Here is a 21,277-nt window from a genome sequence, read left to right on the forward strand (position 1 = left end):
ACACATATAATACTATATTTACACCCCCAAGTATATATCCACTGTACATTAAATATGTGCTGAACATATCTTTAATGAACATTTATTTTGAATGTTTGATAAACAAAATCAAATTACCCAATTTCTGCACCAGAAAGGAGGAAAAAAAAAAAGCAGACAGAACAGGCAAGTTGGCTATACTCACCTAAGAAAAAACTGTAATACTCCCCTAGTTTTCAAGGCCAGATGGAACCAGTCGTGATCCACGAGGCTAATTTCCTGGGAAATGTAAACATCATGCTTATAACTCCAGGTCAAACTATTGTGTATGAACACAACAAAGCAGGAGGAGCATTTCTTGCATTGCCGGGAGGCAGGAGATGATAGACTCATCTGAGGTGAGCCATGGAGAAGAGGTTATAAAAGCCCACATGATAACTGTGTTACTCAGAAAACAAGCATAACCACAGCAGCTGGCTGAGGTTTGCTCTGTACGTGCTCCAAACTCCAAATGACCGGCATAGGAGCAACCAGGACACCTTAAAACCACCTTTCCCTACAATGCTATGGGTATAGCTCCCTGGATAAGCTAAGTAGGGAAAGGCAAAAGTATGTCGGATTATGGTGGGGACTTTGAGAAATTCAAGCTTAATGAGATAAAGACAGATCCAGTGAAGAAACTGAGAAGAAGGAAAACAACCCAGAGTTTTGAAAAGGTAATGGTAGATAATCTATTTTCATTCTGCTTGAGAAAAGTGATGATGCTATGGGCTAGATTAAAGCATGGAGGTTACAGGCTTATACTGGAGTCCCCAGTTATTGAAGTACCTAGAGATGGACTTTAACTGTCTTGTAATGGCCAGTAAAGTACTTTCAGCTTTAGGGGACTCTAAGCTGCAAGAGGAGGTGGAGGCAATGTGCCTGTTGGGGAGCACAAAGGGCAGCAGAGAGACGCAGACCAGGGCAATGCTGGGCTTGCCCACTCCTGCACCGGCAGGATGTCAAGGAGATACCTTACTCCAGGGCTGCGTGTAAGGTATCCCACCACCCCACTCAGAGCATCCAGGTGCAGAGTCTGGCCATGGGACACATCTGGGAGCCATCTCTGACACATGCTTTTCTGCATGCTGGCATCTGTGCAGTGTGGTGCTGGTCCCAGGCTGGGGTGAGTGCAGGGCACCACCTCTCCATGCCCAAAAACTTTCTTGTGATGCCATCAGGTTGGGTAAAGGCAATAAAAATTGTGGGTATATTTTCTTGCTGGGCGCATGTGGGAAGTGGGTATTAACCCAACTTAGATGTGGATGAAATTTGGTGATGTGAGCTTACCCTCAACTATGTCCCAGGAACGGATGGCACATCTACAAGGCTTTCTTCTTACCTCCTCTGCAAAATCACATGCCTCAGCCATCCTGAAATGGTGTTTTCAGTTGTTTTGGAGAGGAAGGATGAAAGGATGAATAACTGTAACTCATATCTGGGTAACACCTGAAAAAGTGACCTTCAATCCCTAAAGAGAAAAAACACTCTATCTTTGGCGCACCTAAGCAAGACCATTTCCAGCAAAGCCAGCAACTACCATTTATGCCACAGATGGGGTTTTTTTCTGCTAAGAAAACTCCAAGTTTCATCTCTGAGTGCCAGCAGTCCATGTCTAAATATTGCTTATGCAAAGACCAAACACAGGGTAAGCTGAGGATAAATATTCCATGTACAGGGAATAGGAGGAGTTTATGGTTTTTTTTAGTAATAGTTCATTAAGAGAAAGTAAAGTACAAGAAGAGTATGTTATACAGCAGACAGGGAATTGGAAGTGAGGTAAGTGAAAGGCACGTGATAATTTCAATTTACTGCCTCATTCTGCAGAGTTCCACATGGATGTCATCAGCATGTATGGATAATTTAGGCTATGGATGTGCTAATGATGGTTTATGGCATCCCTGCCTGTTCATCCTCTCTTGCCTATAACGTCTCCCTGCTTTCAGACTATGCTGACAAAACGGCTCTTGCAGGAACACAGTGACCCTGATCAGGCGAATGGTCTGGATTTGCAAAATGCCTTCTCTCCCCAAAAAAAAAAAAAAAAAAAAAAGATTTTTCTTAAAGCCATTTTCCTGACCTGTTTCACAGCTTTTCCCCACAAACAGCTGTCGTGGCAGAGCCGCAGGGGCATTGTGCTGCAGCTCAGAGACCGGGAGAAGAGCAGGAGAATGGAGTGAGATGCAGAAATACCTCTGGCCATTATTGCCACCAGGGACAGGACATTGCAGAGCCGCAGCCTTATGTTCCGCTTCTAGCTTGGCTCACACTCACAGCAGGACTCTGGGAAAGTCACTTGGCATCCCTGCACCTCAGTACCTTGATTTCTTACATTGTGAAATGGAGTCTCCAATGGTTACCCAACCTGGTGAAGATCTGAGCTACACGTGAAGTGCTCTCCGTGAATGTGTGTAGTATATGCTATATAGCACACATGTGCTCTTACAAACATACATGCGCATACAATCCCTTTCCTATGGACATTTTTTGTGTCAGAAATAGGCTTATGGCCAGAAGCAAACAGGACTACTTCTCTGGGAATATTGTGCAGTTGCTAATTTCACTACCGGAACTGTGTTGCTGCACAATCTGGCCTCCTTCCACAACTGCCTCTATTGAAAATAAAGGGGACTGATGAGCCTATGGATAATGGTAAACATATGGGACGCAGGCAGTCCTATACATTAAAAGCCAGAACACATTAAAAGGTATTTTAGTTGTTGGCAGCATAAGATCAGTGTAGGAAACATCATCTAACAGAGAAATCTCGTACCAGTAAGTTTTATAGCTTGACAGCATTTGGCATTTTTCTTTCACTTAACAAAAAATAAAATAAAAAATGACTAATTCAAAGCAAGGGCCAAACTGTTAAGTTTCAAATTAGTTTGTCATAACTGCAAAAATACTGGATCTTTGGTTTTGTTTATGTTGGAAAGTGCTTTCGTTTCAGACTAGGTCACTTGATTTTCTTTTGAGTGTACACGAGACCTTTGACTCCTCGGAGGACACAGGAGACGAATTGAGTAATGTGATGTCATTCCCTTGCAGAGTTCTCATAACACTAAATATATTAGTCACTTGCCTTGCCAGTACCAAGAGGGTAAAAAAGAAATCCAGCAAGACGATGGTATTATGTAGATGGACAACAGTAATAGTTCCCTGTGATATATGGTACTTTCTCTCTATCATTTCTGCCACTTTTTGTGAAGCCCGTGAAGGCCGTATTTCAGCTAGGTGATATTTCTCATCTGAACATTTGTCTTCTCCTTGCTGTTTACATTTACTACGCAAAATCACTGAAATTTTGTACTCAGTTGCAATTTACATCCATTAAGTTAAGTAGCTTAAAAGCTTGACTTTTACTGTTTACCAGGACTGGAGATTACTCAGTCTCAGGTGTGTATATAGAGAGATATATATATGAGAGGATATATATTTGGGAAAAATGTGTTGTTAGTTGCTGCTGGGTTTTCTCTTGGTGAGTGGGGGAGGTGTGAATGAAAGTATGGTTATACTTAGCAAATACCTGTTCACACAGTGACATGACCATCCTTTTTTTACAAGGAGCAGGGAAAGCTGCATGATTTCTGTTTCTCCTTATAAAGTGTAAGTGTCAGATCCTTGCTCCAGTGAAACGCAATGTTGGATTCCATACAGGGTCCATGTTGTTCACACCATATACTTATCTGTTGGGTAATGACAGCGTATTCTCATATGGGATGGCAATAAATATAAAGATGCATAATTTTCCTCTCTAAGTTTTCATAACTAGCATTCAGAAAAAGGAGAATTTTTCCATACTGACATTGGGATTACCTCAGGCAGGTTTTGTGAGTGACTTTTGCTCCTGCTTTTAATGCCACTGATTTTCTTGTGCAAGAGTTATTTTCAGTTTTATCACATGGAGATTGTAGAAAGTGTGCTGGGATTCTTCTGCTAGTACAGAAAATACTTTTAAAAACTCAAGAGATTTATCACGATGTGTGGACCACTAAAGACATTATCTTAAAGTATAATTAGCCATTTGCTAATTCTAAAAGCAATTCAGTATGTCAGGATTTTTTTAGGGATGCTTGAGGGAAAGAAACCAGGCATGCAAACTCTCATCCAGTGAATAAGTTATGGTTATAAGATCCCAGTTTCTGACAGGCTTAAAAGTTAAATAAAAGGTTGGTCAACCCTTCTCAGAATCTCTAGCATATAAATCAGCTTGAAGCACTACTTGGGTTTTACTAAGTGACTAGTGGAAAAATATCTTCCAAAAAATTCCTACCATTGAAAGTCTCATACCAACTCTGTCAGTACTTCAGTGTCTGTGCTTAAGTGAGAAGTGACATGGATTAACCCAACTATGACTGCACTCAGAGGTATGTGTTGTTCAGAACAGCCAATTCTTAGAGACTTAAACCAATGAGGGATTAACTCCTTCAGCTGGAGTTAGTGGCCTCCTCCACCCAAAACTAGAAAGCAAAACAAGCCTCCCCACCCTTATGGCCCTCCTGTCCAAAGGTGAAGTCATGCAAACAACTTTATGTGTTCATGAGAAAGATAATGCCCATGAGTAATTGGTCATGAAACAGATGGGATTAGATTAAAGCAGAAAGTGAGAAGTTCTGTATCCTCCAGGACCAACCAACTCCTCCTCCCTTTCTGCAAATCCTAAAATCTCATTCTTTTTTTAACAATAATTGTCTTCATTGTAGCCTGCTTAGTCTACATAACCCTTATATATTTTACATGCTGTGATGTTAAGTCTTTCCAAAATAAAACAGTGGGTTGACAGAAGGGCATTAACATACAGCCAATGATTTTGTATAGTCCGTAAAGTGATGTCAATGTTTGTGCTGAACAGTGCCAGCTCTCTCGGACTCTCCCCATATGTCAGATGGCCCCAGTATCAACCCTTAGTGTGAATGGCCCCCAACTGGACTCTGTGCCACTGTTCACCAGCCCCTTAAGCTAGTCAGTTCAGACAGTTTTTAATCCACCTCACTGTCCACTTAAAACAGGCTGTACTTCATCCTCCCTGTCAGTGAGAATATTATGAAAAACAATGTCAAAAGCCTTTTTATAATCAAGATAAATGACATTCAGTGCTCTCTCCTTGTCCATCAAATCATCATAGAAGGCTGTCAGATTTGTCCATTGTGTATCTATGCTGACTATTCCAAATAACCTTTTTGTCCTCAATATCTCTGGAAACATTTCCAGGATTATTTGCTCCATCCTTTCATTGGGATACAGGTGAGGCTGACTGGCCTCACTGCCCAGGTCCTCTTTTTTTGCCTTTCTTGAAGATACCAGTGACATATACTTTATTCCATTCCTCAGAAAGCTCTCCCATTTTCTATAATTGTTCAATGATGATCAAGAGTAGCCTCACAATGACATTGGCCAGCTTCCTCAGCACTCCTGTGTGTATCCATTGAGTACCATGGCTTTGTCTATGTCCAATTTGTTCATTAATCTGATCTTCCTCTACTGGGAGGGTCCTCTTACTCATCTGGAAATTTATCCCTTAAAAATGCCCTATCTGAGATCACAGAATATGGGTCCAGGCCTTCGACTGGTAATTTAAATTAAGTTATTCAATTCTTGTTCAAGGAAGGAACATAAGAACATGCGACTATATGATGCATAGTACGTGCTACAATCTACTGATTTTTTTCCAGGAACTTACATCATGCTATGAAAAGGCTAAAAAGAGATAGCAATGTCTACCTCTGCCTTGTGCATGAACATAGTTGAGCAAAAGGCTCTGCTTTGCTGCCCAGCATCTCCCTTTGTTCTTTTCAGCTATCCATCTTGAGCTGAGGTGCTTTCCAAGGAAGTTTATGCTTGCAGTCCAGGCTTAAATTGCAGAGCCAGCTGTGGAAAGTCAGCCTTGAGCCTTACCAATTCCTTCCTGCCATTCTATTCTCAGACGTAATTTGATGTTATTACGAGGTGTGATGTGCTCTGGGAGATCACAGGGAACACTGTTGGCTAGTTTCACTCTAGCCCGCAAGCTAATACGTCCTTGTGAATCTTCCCTGGCATGTGATCTTTTTCATTAACACTAGTGTGGTACAGATATCAGATATCCATCCTCCAAGATTATTGTTAGGCTAACAAGGGATAGGTGCCATAAGCAGAGGAAATGCTTCAGAGACATTTGGCCCAGGTCCAGGTAGTTATTTAGGCTTCTTAACTCCCACAGAAGTCAAGCAGGAGTTAGGAATATAGGTATCTCTAACTCTGGTGTCCCAGTGCATCAAAGGGCTAGCTCTCAAAGGTCCTGCAGTGTTGGTGCCCTTCCTGCTTGCCTGCTGCTAGATTCAGAAATAACCAGTATTGGCAGAGGAACTTGTTCCAGCCCATTGGCTTTGACCTACCTGTAGTGAGCCACATAGCTATGAACTGCAGATGAATCACTGAGATTGCTAAGTAATGAAATCACTGACCTTAAAGAGAGGCTCCAGATGGCTCAGAAAGCAAATGGCCCATTTCAGGTTGCCAGGAGCACATCATCCAGGTGCCCTGTTCCATATGTTGCTGGTTCCCAGTTGAATGCCAAGCCTGATTCTTCACTCCTGATTTTTAAATCCCTGCAGAATCAGCCAAAGCTATTAAAAGGGCTGTTTCATTCATATTTTCTACTATATTAAATTGGCTGAGTGTAGGAGTGATTCATCTTCCACTTAAACACACTCATCCCTCTGCAGGTCATCTAGAAAAAGGTATAGTGTGAATGAAGGAAAGTGCCTCCAAGGATAAGATGGTTTTATTGGGCTGATGGGCCTCCTGGACCTGAGTTCTGTGCAGCCTGACAGCCGGGCAGGGCAGCAGTCCGGCTTGCAGACCAGTGCAGTATTTGGCTGCCCAGACTGCATGTACTCCGTTCGGCATTTCCCAGACTCCCTTTCTGGAGTCGTGTTTGTGGGCTGCACTAGAACATTTTCTAATTCAGTATAGCACAACAGCAGATGTGAGAGGTTGTACAACAGTCTGTGGACCACAATCTTTGCTCAAGTATTACAAATGCTGACAGTCTGAACCAATTCCAGTGGCAATTTGGAAAAAATAATGATTCCTGTGTACATTATTTAGGTCATTATTTATCAGATTTACACAGTTCTATCAATGGTGAAAAAAATGTCATTATGGTGAAAAATGCTGTAAAGGCTCCTCAGTTCAACCATTTGACTTTTGTTCATTTTGTTAGCTTTTAACTGTGTTTTACTGCATATTTCCATGGTGACAGAAAAGTGTTTTATCTTCTCATTCCTAAAGCAAAACCAGGAACTACATCCCCTAATGTGTTTTGTTTGGGTGATGGGATAGGGATCACCAGCCAATTTTTGGTTGAGGAGGTCATGGGCCAGCTTTGTTGCACAACTATACATTTAAATTCAGAGTTATTCTACTGAGGTCTGTGGCATTTCACCACTGTAATAATGCAAAATTTGACCTCTTGTGTCCTCTTCGCAGGACATGGTGAAAGTGGTCCACTCCCTGGTCTTGAGTATAAGTTCCTTTTTGACCTGAGAGGAGGACACATGCATAAGGATCCTGTGACTCAAGAGCTCTCCTCCATCTCTGACTCCTGCATGGCCAGGAAGGTGAGCACTACTAGGGGAGACAACTGCCAAGGGGGATTACAGTTTATATTGTTGAGGAATCTAAGCTCACGCCTAAAAGCAGTGCTACTAGAGAAAAAGCCTGTCTTCCAAAGTACTAGGTGAAGAGGAGTAAAGTACGAGGTGGAGAGGAGTGTCTGACTTTTACAGAAAATAAAAAAGGCTGAAATGCCCATGATCAGCAAGACAACAACCAGATAGCAGCTTTATACCCATGCCAGTTATTTTATTTTGGACCAACACTCTTCTTACATGAGGCAGCTGTAGAGAATCAAGAGAAAGAAGAAAGTTTCCTTAGAAAGAAGCAAGTTTTTTTCTGAGGAGTCCTGGCTCTCCCAAAGGTAAAAGCTGTGGCCATAGACTTAGAAAGTCAAAGCTGGGAAATACAGTAAAAGTTGGGTGAGGGCTCTCCCAAAAGCCTCCTATATGACTCTGGAGAGAATAACTATGGCCTGAATCAAGACTGGATGGAAAAATTAATCTTGACTGTGCACATGCATTCCAGACACTTAAACAGGGGCTCAAAGCACAAGGATAATATTATCCTGCTGGGAGTTTCCTACTTAAATTAGGTCCTTCAAACTCCGGCTCAGTTTTCTTCAGCCATGATATGAGTTTGAAGACCAGAATCCAAGGCCCTCTCTTTAAAGTGGCTAGTGGAGATGTATTCAAAGAATGAGCTGCCAGATAGAGTATTTCAAAATGATATAAAAAAATCACCTTAGTCTTTAAAGGCAGAGGTTGGGTTTCAGTCTATTCCCACATTTTATTGTTTTTCATAGCTATTCTGGCCTGCCCCTGCACCCATTAGCAGTACTCCAATGAACGTTTTTTCTGTTGTGCCAGCATTTATGGTCATGGATTGAAGCTTTCTTCCCATCAGTTGATGCATAAAGACAATTAATGAGACTTTGGGTATTAATCCTGCTGAAAAAAAATGGAGAATCATCTCATGAGCAGTTGCAAAGTAGAATGTATTTCCTCTTCTCCCATACTCAAGAGGAAAAAGTAGAAGACAGAAAAAAAAGCCCACATTTTTAGATAGGTCTGTCCATCTCACAGTGGAGTGTTTAGGAGGAAACACGACTATGGAAGGGTTTTAAGAGGCTTGTATGAAAGCTGGCAATATTGGAAATTAATACAGGTTTAGAGGTAGTACACAGCTATGAATGAAAAGTAAAAATGTTGAGACTTTTATCAAGTTAACATGAACTAAATATTCTTAGTTTTCCCAATTATCAGTCTGTTCCTTTCTGTGGGATGTTTACTAGAAATAGATATCAGTTCTTTCTAAGAAATACCCTCTAACAAACTGCTAAGGCAGACATCATCTAGAAAAAATTTTTGGGTGATTTTTGTCTTATCCTTGGATAGAGAATGAATGCTGTGGTTGTTTAAAAATAATCTCAAAATAAATAAGTTGTTGTATGGGAAAAGGTTCTCATGTCAATGCTTGTTTCCAGGCCAACACAAATCCACAGACATTGTTTTTATCATATAAGCAAGATATCTTAGATCTAGGCTCAGAATTCTCCCTTCTTCTAACTGTTTATTGAAAACAAATTAGGGCAACCGGTTACTTTTGTTTCAAAGAAATTTAACTCAAGTGAACCAGTGTGTCGGAGTCAAATCAATAAATCACTGCTATGGCCACGATGCTTAATGTCTGAGGCTCACTCTGAATAATACAAAACATCAACTGACATTGGAGGCTTGAGTCAAGAGACTTCAGTTTATGGCTAGTTTACCTGACTGAGTTACAGGAGGCCCATTTTGATACTCCACCTTACTGGAAAGTTGGGCCTTTCCACATTGAAGATCTAGTAATTTTTCAAAATGTTGATTTTTATTAGACTAGCGTGACATTCTGTGGTGAAGTCTGAAAACTTTCACTGGAATCTTCTACAAGGAAAAGGAGTATCTTAATGTTCTCTTTTACCTCAGCATAACTATCTCACTTGTACCAGATCCACTTGAGTTCCACCTTCTCTGGTGTCCTGACAGCAAAAACAGCAATTTCTTTTTTTCTGCCATGTACTCTCCTTTGCAGTGTTTTTGCCTTCTTGAATGCTAGGGCAGGGAGAGATGGAGTTTGTAGCACATTTGAATGTCACCAGATTCAGTCTGTTTCAAGACAAGCATAGGGAAAGGGAAGCAGAGGGCTTTCAGAAATAGGTCCACCAGGGAGTCTGCTGTTAGCACCTCTTTGCTTCTGCATTTCTGAGCTGATACGAGATTGGGAGGAGAATGGCACTCAACGTTAGACCTATGCCAATAAAAGCTTCATAAATCAATAAAATCTTCACCTAACAGGATGATAAACCTTCATAGACATTTCATCCCTAGGGAAAAAAAGGTGGTGTAGAATGATGTCAAATAAGTGCGGGCCAGTTTCAAGCACAGGAAATAGCTTGTTGTTGCTTCCAGGTTAAATACGACAGAACGTCATAAATAGTTTTGCTTCCACTGCCTCTGTTGCCTATGCCACAGCCCTTTAAAGCCAAGCCGTCTGCCTGAGAGCATATATACGGAGGTAAATACTGCTGGAAGAGAAGGTAAATTTTCTGACTCCCAATCCTTCACTTCCCCTGGCAGCAGGCAGTACCATGAGCTAATTCTCCAGAGCTCTCCTCCTGCTTCTCTGTCCTAGGGCTAGTCCTTTTCCTTCCCACACCCACCCCACATTATTTCATTGACTCAAGTGGTCAATTCTTGCCTGGACTATCCCCTATCCACAGGGCAATAACAATCCAGTGACATTTGCACTGCTAGAAAACTTTGAGCTGTCTTTGCAACCAAGAGTTGCAATCCGTGTCCAGCTTTGCAACAACTGAAATGTTCATAAGAGAAATGGAGCTTCATTTATGACTTTTCTACAATCTCCCAGTTGTAATAGGGTCATGGAATAGTTTAGTTTGGAAGAAATTTCTGGACATCATCTGGGCTGAGCCCCTGCTCAAAGCAGGAACAACTTTGAGGTTAGGTCCAATTCCAAAGTTGGATCAGAGTGCTTGGAGTCAGATCACTGAGTTTTGAGTATGTTCAAGAGGATATTGGGCAACTTTTAGCACTGTTTTACCACCCTCTGTGTGAGCAAATTCTCCTCATATCTAATGGGAAATTGCCATATTGCAACTTGTGCCTGTTGCCTTTCAGCCTCTTTCTGTGTATACTGCTGAGATGAGTCTGGCTCTGCCTTGTCTCTGTCCTCCAGCAGGTACTTTGAGACCACCTTCATCTTCTCTTCTTAAGGCTGAACACACCTAGGTCTGTCAGCTTCTCCTCGTTACACTCCTAGCAACATCACCCTCGATAAATCATTCCCTGCCTAAGGGCTTGCTATGTTTTGGAGAACAAGAGTCAGAAGAGCAACGGAGGAGAAAAGATTTCCTTTCTTCTTTTGGGGTTTGATTGATTTTAAAAAATATATAATTCTCTTTGGTTTAGGCAGAAGAAGGAAATCAGAGTTTTAAATAATTCTTCAAGCCAGCTTTTCTTACTTAGATGTGTTTTATACTACCCTTTCCTGTGGCTGTTGTATGTCTTGTTGCAAAGCGAGCTGGTGAGCCGACCTTGTGTTAACACTTGTTTCTGGAATCCACTGAGCATGGAGCAGAAAATGTTTGTTAGTACAATACAAATCCCAGCAAACTCCGCAAGCACAAATTTCACAGGTGCATGTTTCGCCTTAGGAAAGGGAAGCAGGACTTTTGCAAAGGGTAGCATAAATCTTTCAATGTTGACTGAAAAAAATTTAAAAAGTGTAAAAGTAAAAAGACTAAGTTATCAACAGAAACCTTAAGGACTTTAGCTGACATTGAGATCTATAAGAAAAATGGAAATTATTCCTAATACACAGTTTATTTTACTGGAAAATATGTTTCAAGATTAAGAAACATCAACATCCCTCCCTCATTTCTATGGAGCCCAGGCTGCAAGAATGAAAGGATGCAAAGCTGAGAGGTGTAATGTGTATTTGACTCCAGAAGCAGAGCTGTAGCTGCTCAGCAGCCAAGCTGGGAGCAGAGGAGGTAGCTGTGGCAGGCTGGAGCAGAAGGAGACTGCAGCCGGGTGGCAATAGCTGGGTAAATTAATTCATGGTGCGGCTGCTCTGGACAGAGGAAAAAGGCTTCTGACAAAGAAACCTCAAGTTTCCCTTTTCTGTCCTGAGAGTGAGGAATGGAGAAAAAGCCAGAACTGGCAGAGTTTGAGCGAACAGGGAAGGAGCCCTGTGTGGGGAGTAACACCAGTGGCAGCCCCAGGGCCACCATTGGGACTGGTGATGGAAGATGATTTCAGCTGTATGGATGGGGCAGTGCCTGCCTCTGCTACAAAGGGGGAGATAAATTGAAAAAAGGAGTATTGTACATGGGAACATACACCATATATAGACACACACACACTGTACATGTGGGTTTTTTTACGTTCCATCACGTTAGAGCCAAATGTTGCTGCAGCATCCAGTGTCCCCTTTTCATGCCCAGCTCCTGCCGGTAGAGATTGGATCACGTTCAGAAGCAATGCGTGGTGTGCTGTGCATTAAATCAGCTTTGGTCACACTCAAGCACAGTCTTAAGCCCACTTGCATCACATCTGTTAATGTGCAAACCAGGAGTAAGCCGGCTCAATGTGTGCTCCAGGCATTCTGAGAGACATCCTCCTGGAGGGTGCTTTATGTTTACAGGCGGGGGCACTTGAACTGAATCTTCTTTGGGTTTTATATGACTGATTTATACCCGTTTAGCCTCAGTCCCTCTGCTTCTCTCTTTGCAAATAAGAAAGTCTAGCATGTTGTAAGGAGACCAGAATCGCTCACAGTGTAAATTACGGGTGGGTGCAGCTGGCACTGTTCACCTCAGTTTTGAGTGTAGCTTCTTCTAGCTATTGGAAACAGTGTTTTTCCTATGCTTGTCTGGTGAGCCTCACGCCCTAGCCCCTCTCCCCTTGCAGATGCTGCTAAAGTTTCCAGGCTCGGAAAATTTTGGGAAGCGCATCCATCTGGGAGGAATTCTTGCATCTCCTTGGGACTGCTTTTCAAAGGCTTTCACCACAGCCGGAAGGAAAACCTTATATATGAAAATAAAGCTTGGGCCTCCCAATTTCTTTTATTTCAAAATGAATTGTCTCACTCTGTAGGTGTCCACAAGTTTACAGAAATATTTCTTTCCAATAAAATGTAGCAGAATTAAAAAGCTAAATAAACCCACCCCAGAAACCTGTCCTTCACGTCTACCAGTTGCAAGCTTTAACAACTGCAAAACAGAAGGGGACCTTTTCAGGGCCCACACTGAGAAGTTGTTGAAAAGTGTAACCAAGCGTGACTAATGACTGCATGGCATGGGTTATTTGCATGGATTCTGTTTGCAGGCATCAAGTGTGTGAAACCAGATCATTTGAGGAGGAACATAAGCAGCATACGCAGGAACGCAGACAGAAATTAAAAGGCTCGAGTGGTGGAGGACAACCACAGCAACACAACCAGCGCCTCCTGATACTGGGCGGCTGCTCAGTTGCAGCCAGTGAGAGTGTGCATTGTTTACCTGCAGGGATTGATGTTCATTAATTAGAAATCAAGGAGTAGTAGGAAGCTGATAATTAATACCAGGGTATTAATGCTATCTGTAAATTAGAAAATGAGTATTGGGCAGTAAGCTGCATTATGAGAGTTATTTATTCCATTGGACGATAATGTAATTCCTCAAAAAGTATTCAGTATGCATTGCTCAGTGCTCCAATCTTCCCTCTACGGTCAGCACTGTGCACCATAAAATACAAATTCTGGAGACTAGGCAGGCTTTCACACACTGAACAGCTGTGTGACACCTCACATCTGGTTGGTGTCAGTGAGAAGAGAGGTGCTCAGCTACTGCTGTGGACTGAACTCAGTTGCAGGGGCATCTTCAGAGAGCTGCTAGGAGGAAACTCCGAGGTTCTTGCTCCTGTCTATAGTATGTATGTGTATGGCCTTTATCAACCCCACACCTACGTGACTCTCAGGCTGTGATGCATTCATCTTTCTGTACTTCCCCAAGAAGGGGAGACTGATGATTTCCAGGGCCACCTGTCACAGGGGGTAAGAGCCAGAGGTACCAAATCCAGCAGGGAGAGGAGTGAGTGCGGAGCGGCTTGCTGGGGAGTCCTGTCTCTCTCCAGCAATGGCAGAGGTGCTGGGATGAACAGTTTGTGGACAACTCCTGCCCAAAGTGTTTGCTCACAGCCTCACAGGGAAGCTGAGCTTGGCTGTCCCTGGCGCTGCCAGCCCCGCACCTCCTTCCTTGCCCTGTGCAGTGCTGCCTTCAGAAAATGCTGTGTGGGGGAAAGTTTCAAGAGCAACTGGAGGCTCTCCAGAAATGCTTGTAGTCTCACAGTTGGGTCAGAATTTCAGTCTCGTGAAACCCTTTGGCTGAGAAGGGCTCAGCCTCCCTCCAAGCCTATGTCATGGTGTTGCAGGACTCCACTTGGAAAGAGGAGGGATGTTCTTTCCCTCCCCATCCTTCTTCGTGGGAAAGGGATGCAATTTTCCACCTGAGGGATGCTGGATCTCCAGCATCAGCATAATTCTACCTTCAAACTGGAAGCAGGGAGAGGAGAAGCCTGCACAGTGAGAACAGGAGGGATGGCATTTTGCATGGTGGTAGCTGGCATGGGTGCATGGCCATGCACAGGACTGGCTCGCCCTGCCCTCCCTGGTAGGGGTGCAGCCCGTGGGGTGCAAGCCTGCCTCCATCCCTCCCTCTCTTCTGGTCACTGTGTGGCCAGCAGCACTCCGGGGAGGACAGATAGCTCCCCATTTCCTCTACTTGTCAACAGCAGTGCCCAGCTAAAGAAGCATAAGGCGTTTTTTTTCCCATGACAGCTTTAGACAAGAAGGGTCAGAAGGACTCTGGGATTATGAAAGAAAAAGATTCCCAGTTAAACCCTCTCTTTTTTTCAATATTTTGCCTGTTATCCATGAGAGATATAGGCCAAAGGCTCTACGTATCCATCCAGAATTATCAATGGTGAATGCAAATCTGACTACCTCAAAGGCGTTATTTTACAGTACTGGAGTATGCACGCACCAGCATCTCCAAGTATCTCTTTGAGTTTCCTCCGCTGCCATTTACCCTCCTGTCCTGTTCAAAATTTCTAAGTGTGGTAACCTTACAGGAAGGGAAGGGCAGGCCTGGGTCCATTTTTAGGCTGAACATTTTACCTCTATTACAGCAACTGCAGTAAAGCAATACGCAGCACTGGCTCTTCCCAGAATCTGAAATCCAGTTCCTGCTGCCTTCTCACATCGCCAACTGGGAGACAGCAATGCCTGCGCTGGGGGGACGAGGGGAAGGGACGTACGCATTGCCTGTCAAAGACCTCCAGTCCAAAGACACCAGGATATCACCCAGATCTAGAACTGGGTGACTGAGGTGCCCTTAGTATGCCCATGGTCCCAACCCAGGATATGTGGAATAATCTATGTAATTATATTCCCTTTAGTGCTTCAGAGAAGTCCTAGTGACTGTAATACATGCTAACTTAATCTTAGCCACAGAAAAATGTGTTTCTAATTTACAAATTCGGCAATTTTTCAATAAAAGTTGTTGCACTTTGTCTGATCTGTTCTCAAAATACGGAAGTGCTTGAAGCATGACCACCTGCAATAACAGATTACTGTTCCCTAAAATATTGCCATACACCTACAATGTGGAGGCGTAAAGCTTCTCTAAAAAAGATCTTTGTTATTTTTTCTAAAAGAAAGAAACGATCCCAAAGTAAAGCTGGTTTTCAGCAGCCTCTCTACTCCCCAATGCAACTGGCATCAAAGTCTAATGAAAACCTGTTTGCGGACACTGGATCCTATCCAAGGTACACTATTGGCATATTCTAGACCCCTTGGGACATGACTCATATAAAAAACACAAGGCTGTCATCAGATGGCTGGTGGCTCAAATAAATCAAATTTACTTTGAAAATTGAGGCATACCAAAATTTTATTAGGTGAAACTTTGGCATTTCTTATAGCCAACTTGCACATATATATTTTTATTACTTACAGCAGTTTAAAAGTATGCTACCAATCATATGCAAAACAAGACGCGATTGCAAACGTACATTTTTTACTGGGTGGCAGGAGGAACTGTGTTGTTTTCTTTTAAAAGCCCTGAATAGTGCTGCATGTTTGTTAAAGGTGGCACGGCAGAACGGGCCTCTCTGTTTATTTTCCTGTGAGTGGCGGGGCGCACATCCTCCATTTGTGGTCTCAAAGCCCTGACTTCAAAGAGCAGCTTCTCTTAGAGAATAATTGCTCACTAAAGCTATCAACTGCAACACAAAAATGACACATAACGTTTGCAACGTACGCTTACAAGAAACAGGCATAAATGCTGCTGAAGTCCCTCGACGGTCCAGGAGGGACCTGATCTTGGGGTTTGAAGGGGCTGCTCCTGCAGCAGCCCACGTGCAGAGGCAGAGCCCGGTGTTGCCGCAGCCAGTGCAGCAGCCGCTCCTGGCTCAGGTGTATGGTGCTGTACAGGGTCCCCCTTCCTCTACCCACACCCGTAGAGGCTCACTGCTTGCTTCAACGCAAAAGACACTATCAAACACAACGAAATGGAGGTCTGATTCCTCTAGTCTTCCAGCATGTGAATTAAAATCAAGGTGAAGGCCATATTTGGGATGACAGCACATGCTTTTGAGCCTGATGATAGAAACCAAATCCATGACTTAAAAGAAAATACATTAATTTTTAGAAAATCTCTCTCAGTAGACAGGAGAGCCAAACTCTCACTGACGTTTCTAAACTTCATTTATTTGAGTGCGCGGCAAGATAGCCTCTGCTTTAAACTAATAATAAAAGGAGTAAAAAGCTGCAGATTTGCTCTAGTTTTTCTTCAAACTCCAATGAAAGTCTATGGGAATATATTCAGATAGAGTCCAAGAAGCATGCTGGCTCTGCTCCAAAATAACTTAATTCACTGTGCAAACACAAAGAAAGGGAAAATAATGGCGCTTTAGATAAAAACCACAAGATTGCTGTATCTGACAGCGTGCTGTTTTGGGACAGAGAGATTCTTGGCCAAATGCTGACACCCCCGTCACAGAAAAAGGATCTGCTGAAGTTCCCAGCGGCTGGTTCCCCAGGGAGCGCCGCAGTCTGGTGCTCCGTTCTGCTGGGGGATCCGGACATCTTGCTTAGAGTTGCTCATCCACGGAGGCAGGTGCTTCTCAACATGGTGAGCTTCTTCCTCGAAAAGCACAAAGTGTAAATCAAAACAGAATTCAGCCTTGAATATGAAGCTGCAAAAATATAATATTCAGTCATAAAGGGGTGAGTTTGTAAGGAAGTGGGAAAGCACAGCCTTGGCAGTGTGGGCCGAGCCCTCCCAGGAGTGCTGGGTAAAGGGTGTGAGTCTTACATACCCTCAGGATCGTTGTGGCTCTGTTTCCCTGAAGTCAGCCATAAAAGTCCTTTTTATTTCCACAGGAAGAGTGAGGCTGGTGTTGATCTGCTGCCTCCAGAGTCTGCCATGGTGGACTGACTGACCTGCTCTTCTAGAAATCAGGAAATTTGTTCATTTTCCATTTTGGCAGCCAAAGAAACATTGTCTGAAGCTGATGAAAGTTATCTCTGATATAGAGTATTTACAGGGAATTTAAAGCACGCACGTTCACAAAGCAACACTCTCACTTTGCATATTCCTAATACAATGGGCTGTGAATGTTTTTTCCGGTGGAAATGTGAGGCCTGATCCAAAGCATTTGAAGAAATCGTTCCTTTCATATTCTTTCTCCTTAGCCCTCTATTCCATATGTTGCTGAGTGTGTTTGTTTAGTCTGTGGCCGGACATAATGGCACTCCATAGACCTGAGAAATTTCTGCAGAATTCGGGCTTCTTCCCTTATCGTGAAGGAATAGACACATACTTCCTCTTGAAATAACAGAAAACTGAGTCATTAATAGAGACATCAGCAGTATTTAGTCACTGAAATGCAGTGTTGTGACTAAAAAATTATCCCCATAGATATTTGATGGGTTTCCAGGAGAAAAAAAATGTAACAAAAATCATATGAACTGGCAAGTGAGGGAGAAATAAATTCTGGTAGCCTGTGGTTCTCTTGAGATAATTTCTTGTCACTTCAATACACTGCTTGAATATTTTCCAGTATTAGTGTTCTCTATCTCATTGTTTTGGCTGCTGTACGTATTTCCACAATTTTCTTTCCCCTAAATAAAACAAAAAAAATCATCAGGTCATAAAATGTTTCTACAATTTAATTAAAAAATAATATTTACTGTCTGCACAATTTAAATTTGGCCTACTTCTGCATATGCATCATGATGCAGATTTCAATTACATGATCACATAGTATTTTTCCCCACAGGACCGCAATCTTTTCCTTCGCAGGATAACTTTCTTTCCAAGTCCCTAATTTTTGATTGATTGACTCTGAGACTGGGAAAAGAGCTGCAGCTGAGAAAGGGAAGTTTCTCCTCGTTACCTAACTACCCCAGGATCTGTTCCTCAGATTTCACCTTCCAGCCATTACTTCCTTTCCAGCCCACATCCACTCCTAAATCCTCTTCTGATCTATCCCTCCTTCCTTCTTCCCATCTCTCAGGCCATGCCTCGTTGCCTAAGTAGTCCCATATTTCCCTTCCTCTTGCCAGTGATCCTACAGGAAACATCTTGCTGCCATAATGTGTCTCTTTCCTTTCCACCCAGCTTTGCTCTCGTCCCGCGCTAGGTTCAGATCAGAGAGCTTCCTCCTCCTCTTCCGGAGGTCTTCCCCGGCGGGTGGCCGCAGGAGCACAGGAGGAGGCATGGGAGCAGGGCTGAGCCGGGACACGCTCATCGCCTGAGCGGTGATGCCTGTGCGGGCTGAGTGCGACGTGTGCATGCTCAGCAGCGTTGCACTCTTCCGATCGATGCAGTAAAAAGTTCCTGCCTACACGAACAGTCTTTTTGCCAAAGCTTAGCTAGTCTGGGCAGGCTTTCACAGGTGCAGACCTAACCCTGGTAGAAAGGTCGCATAAGAAGGGATGGGTCCTCCAGTGTGGTTGTACTTGAGTTTTCTTTTTTAAAAGAAAAAGTCACATCAGTTTCTGCAAGAGATGCAAAGCTGTTTATTTTTTTCCTAGCCCAATCTTGGATATGGATATGAATATGGATATGAATATGGCCATACATTTTCTTTTGCCATTATAGATGTTGTTCTGTTCATTAAAAGATTCACCCAGCCACAGATGACCATTGGGAATATTCAAAACATAGTTTTTCTGAGTTGTTAGCGACTGAAAACAGGATCTTCTATCGGGATTTGTCAAAGTCTTAGCAATTGGTAGTATAGGTAGCCCTGCAATGTCACCCTAAAACCCACCCCACACACATAGAGTCATTCTAACTCTAAGCACTGGCTCAAAACAAGTGCTGTGGCAGTGATACATGCCAACTGTGCCACATGCAACTGGACTAAAAGAAGCCACCAGAAGACCCTGTTGTCAATTTAACTTCTGGGTGAAGGCTTCTTCTAACACCCAGTGAGGAGACGATGGGGCAGTACCAGAGACAATCTCTGCCTCCAATCTCTACTCCTAGACACAAGTAGGTCCTCTACTAGAGCAGCATAGGTGAACCTTGCATCTCCAATCTTCGAAAAATCCGCTTTCAGAGCCTATGCCATTGTGGGAGTATTGTTTGGAGGGAGCACTGCCTTATTTACATTCTTTCTCATCACTTCAAACTCCTCTTTGCCATGAATTAAAAGCAAATGTTTCAGAAAGCTGCATTTATGCTATGGTCTCCCAACTCTGAAACACTTGCATAAATAAGTTCTTTGTACAGCGCCTGGCATGTTCAACTGGACCTTGAAAATTCAAGCTGGAGGATGCAAATTTCACAGAAAATAATAGTAAGTTAGTAGAACTCAAACATGCATGTGCAGTTGGAGGCTGAGTCCACAAGGACCTCCAGCTGTGCAGAAGACCTGTCACAGTCTTGGGTTATTAGTCTAATTAAAGAGAAGCTGGAGCCTTTACAAAAGCTATTTATTTTCTGCATACATAGCCGTTTTATGAACCAGACTTATTTCCTCAGTGCCAGATTGCATTTCAGAATGTGTCCTTGCTAAATAGAGTGAAATGTATTTCCATTTTTCATGACTGAACCACATTTTGGATGAGGGGGAGGCAGGAGACCCAGTACCATTTCCTGAAGTCAACAGCAGACCTGCCATTAATTTCAGTGTCCCAGGATTTAAGCAAAGAGATAACAGACCCTCAAATGGTTTTAAGCTCATTGAAATGTTAGTACAAAATGAAGCATATGCCATTCAGTTAAGATGCACATTTACACAGCTGAGGATGACTAGTCTAGTTTGACTGAAGACCGGAGAAGAGAACGATGCCTCCTCCTACATGATCTGCCCCCTGAAGAAAACATCTGCCTGCATGTTTTACCAGGAATGTGAACTGCTAATGTAATCTGACCTTTAGACAAAGGGAAGAATATTGCTCCAATGTACAAACAAAGAATAGGCTAGAATGTTACGTTGACTGTTTTCTGCACGTGTGGATAAAACCGCAATGAAAATAGATGAAGGACTGAAGATCATGATTGTTTAGTGAGTCAGGGCTTCCAGGCATCTAGGAGAAAATATGAGAGCTTAAGTTCAGCCTGGTGTAATTCTTGGAAATTATCTGAAGTGGATCCATTGATGTCTTTATAGTAATAACAATGTGTATCAGGGCTGTGAAATCTTGTTTCACAATCAAATTCATGCAAGCTGTAATTTAGGCCAAGGCTCAGCACTGTCTCTGAGCAGTAGGATTTTGAGGCAAGAGCTTTTTGTAAGGCTCCTTTGAGTTTAAAGAGTTTTCTAGGGCCTGGTTGATTAAACTTAATACTTGGTATCTACAATGTGAAAGATGTGGTGGATATCACTAGCTTTTTGCCTGTGGAAACCACAGAAAACAGGAGAAAACAGAGGGACTGGAGAGGACACTTGTTCTTTGGGTAGATGATGGCAAGAAGGATATAAATTCAGTTATTTTTCTGCTGCTTAGTAGCCAAGCTACAATTTGAGGCACTTTGAGGTGCTTGAGGGATGCACAGTCCCTCCCTTTGCATATTCAAGCAGTGACTACACACGAAATCATGAAAACATGCAGGCACAAGTAGAAGACTTAACTCCTGTGACTGGAGGGCACGTTTTCCTACAGTGACAGGATCCAGCTTTTCCATCATGGGGACTGACTGCCTCAGTAACAGTTCACGCAACGGGGATGCTCTTTCAGATTTCCTTTGCTGAGTAATGAGAGTTGGTTCACTATGGATGTGATGTGAGAGGGACTGACTAGAATGATCTGAATCTGAGTCATTTAAAATTTCTGAGAGCAACTGAGGCACTTGGTTTCTAAAGGGTAACTGGAGAAAAGCTGTCAATGGAGCCCTAGAGCTCTGTTAAAAGCAGCCATTGGCAGCCCAGAAGAATAGTCTCGGTGGGTCTGCCAGGGCCTTCCTTGCTTGATAGCATCAGCACTTCATGGGATATTCAAAATGCTGCTGTAATAGATCCTTGGGACACGTTTAGTCTTCTTGCAGCCACAAGCTACTCAGTTATCCCTTGACTAGCTGATGGTCAAGATTTTCTGTTCATCTCTT

At 42.9% G+C, this 21,277-nt stretch overlaps 1 long non-coding RNA gene across 1 annotated transcript in view; it reads left to right on the forward strand.

Moving 5' to 3' along the window:
* Positions 1–455: 455 nt before the first annotated feature.
* LOC142601260 (uncharacterized) overlaps positions 456–21,277 on the forward strand; it is a 33,414-nt gene continuing 12,592 nt past the window's right edge. The window contains exons 1-2 of the long non-coding RNA XR_012834863.1: positions 456–695; positions 7,489–7,619. This is a non-coding gene — a long non-coding RNA (uncharacterized LOC142601260). The remainder of the gene's footprint in view (positions 696–7,488; positions 7,620–21,277) is intronic.

Source organism: Balearica regulorum, chromosome 3, assembly GCF_011004875.1.
Source record: "Balearica regulorum gibbericeps isolate bBalReg1 chromosome 3, bBalReg1.pri, whole genome shotgun sequence".
Classification (NCBI taxonomy): domain Eukaryota; kingdom Metazoa; phylum Chordata; class Aves; order Gruiformes; family Gruidae; genus Balearica; species Balearica regulorum.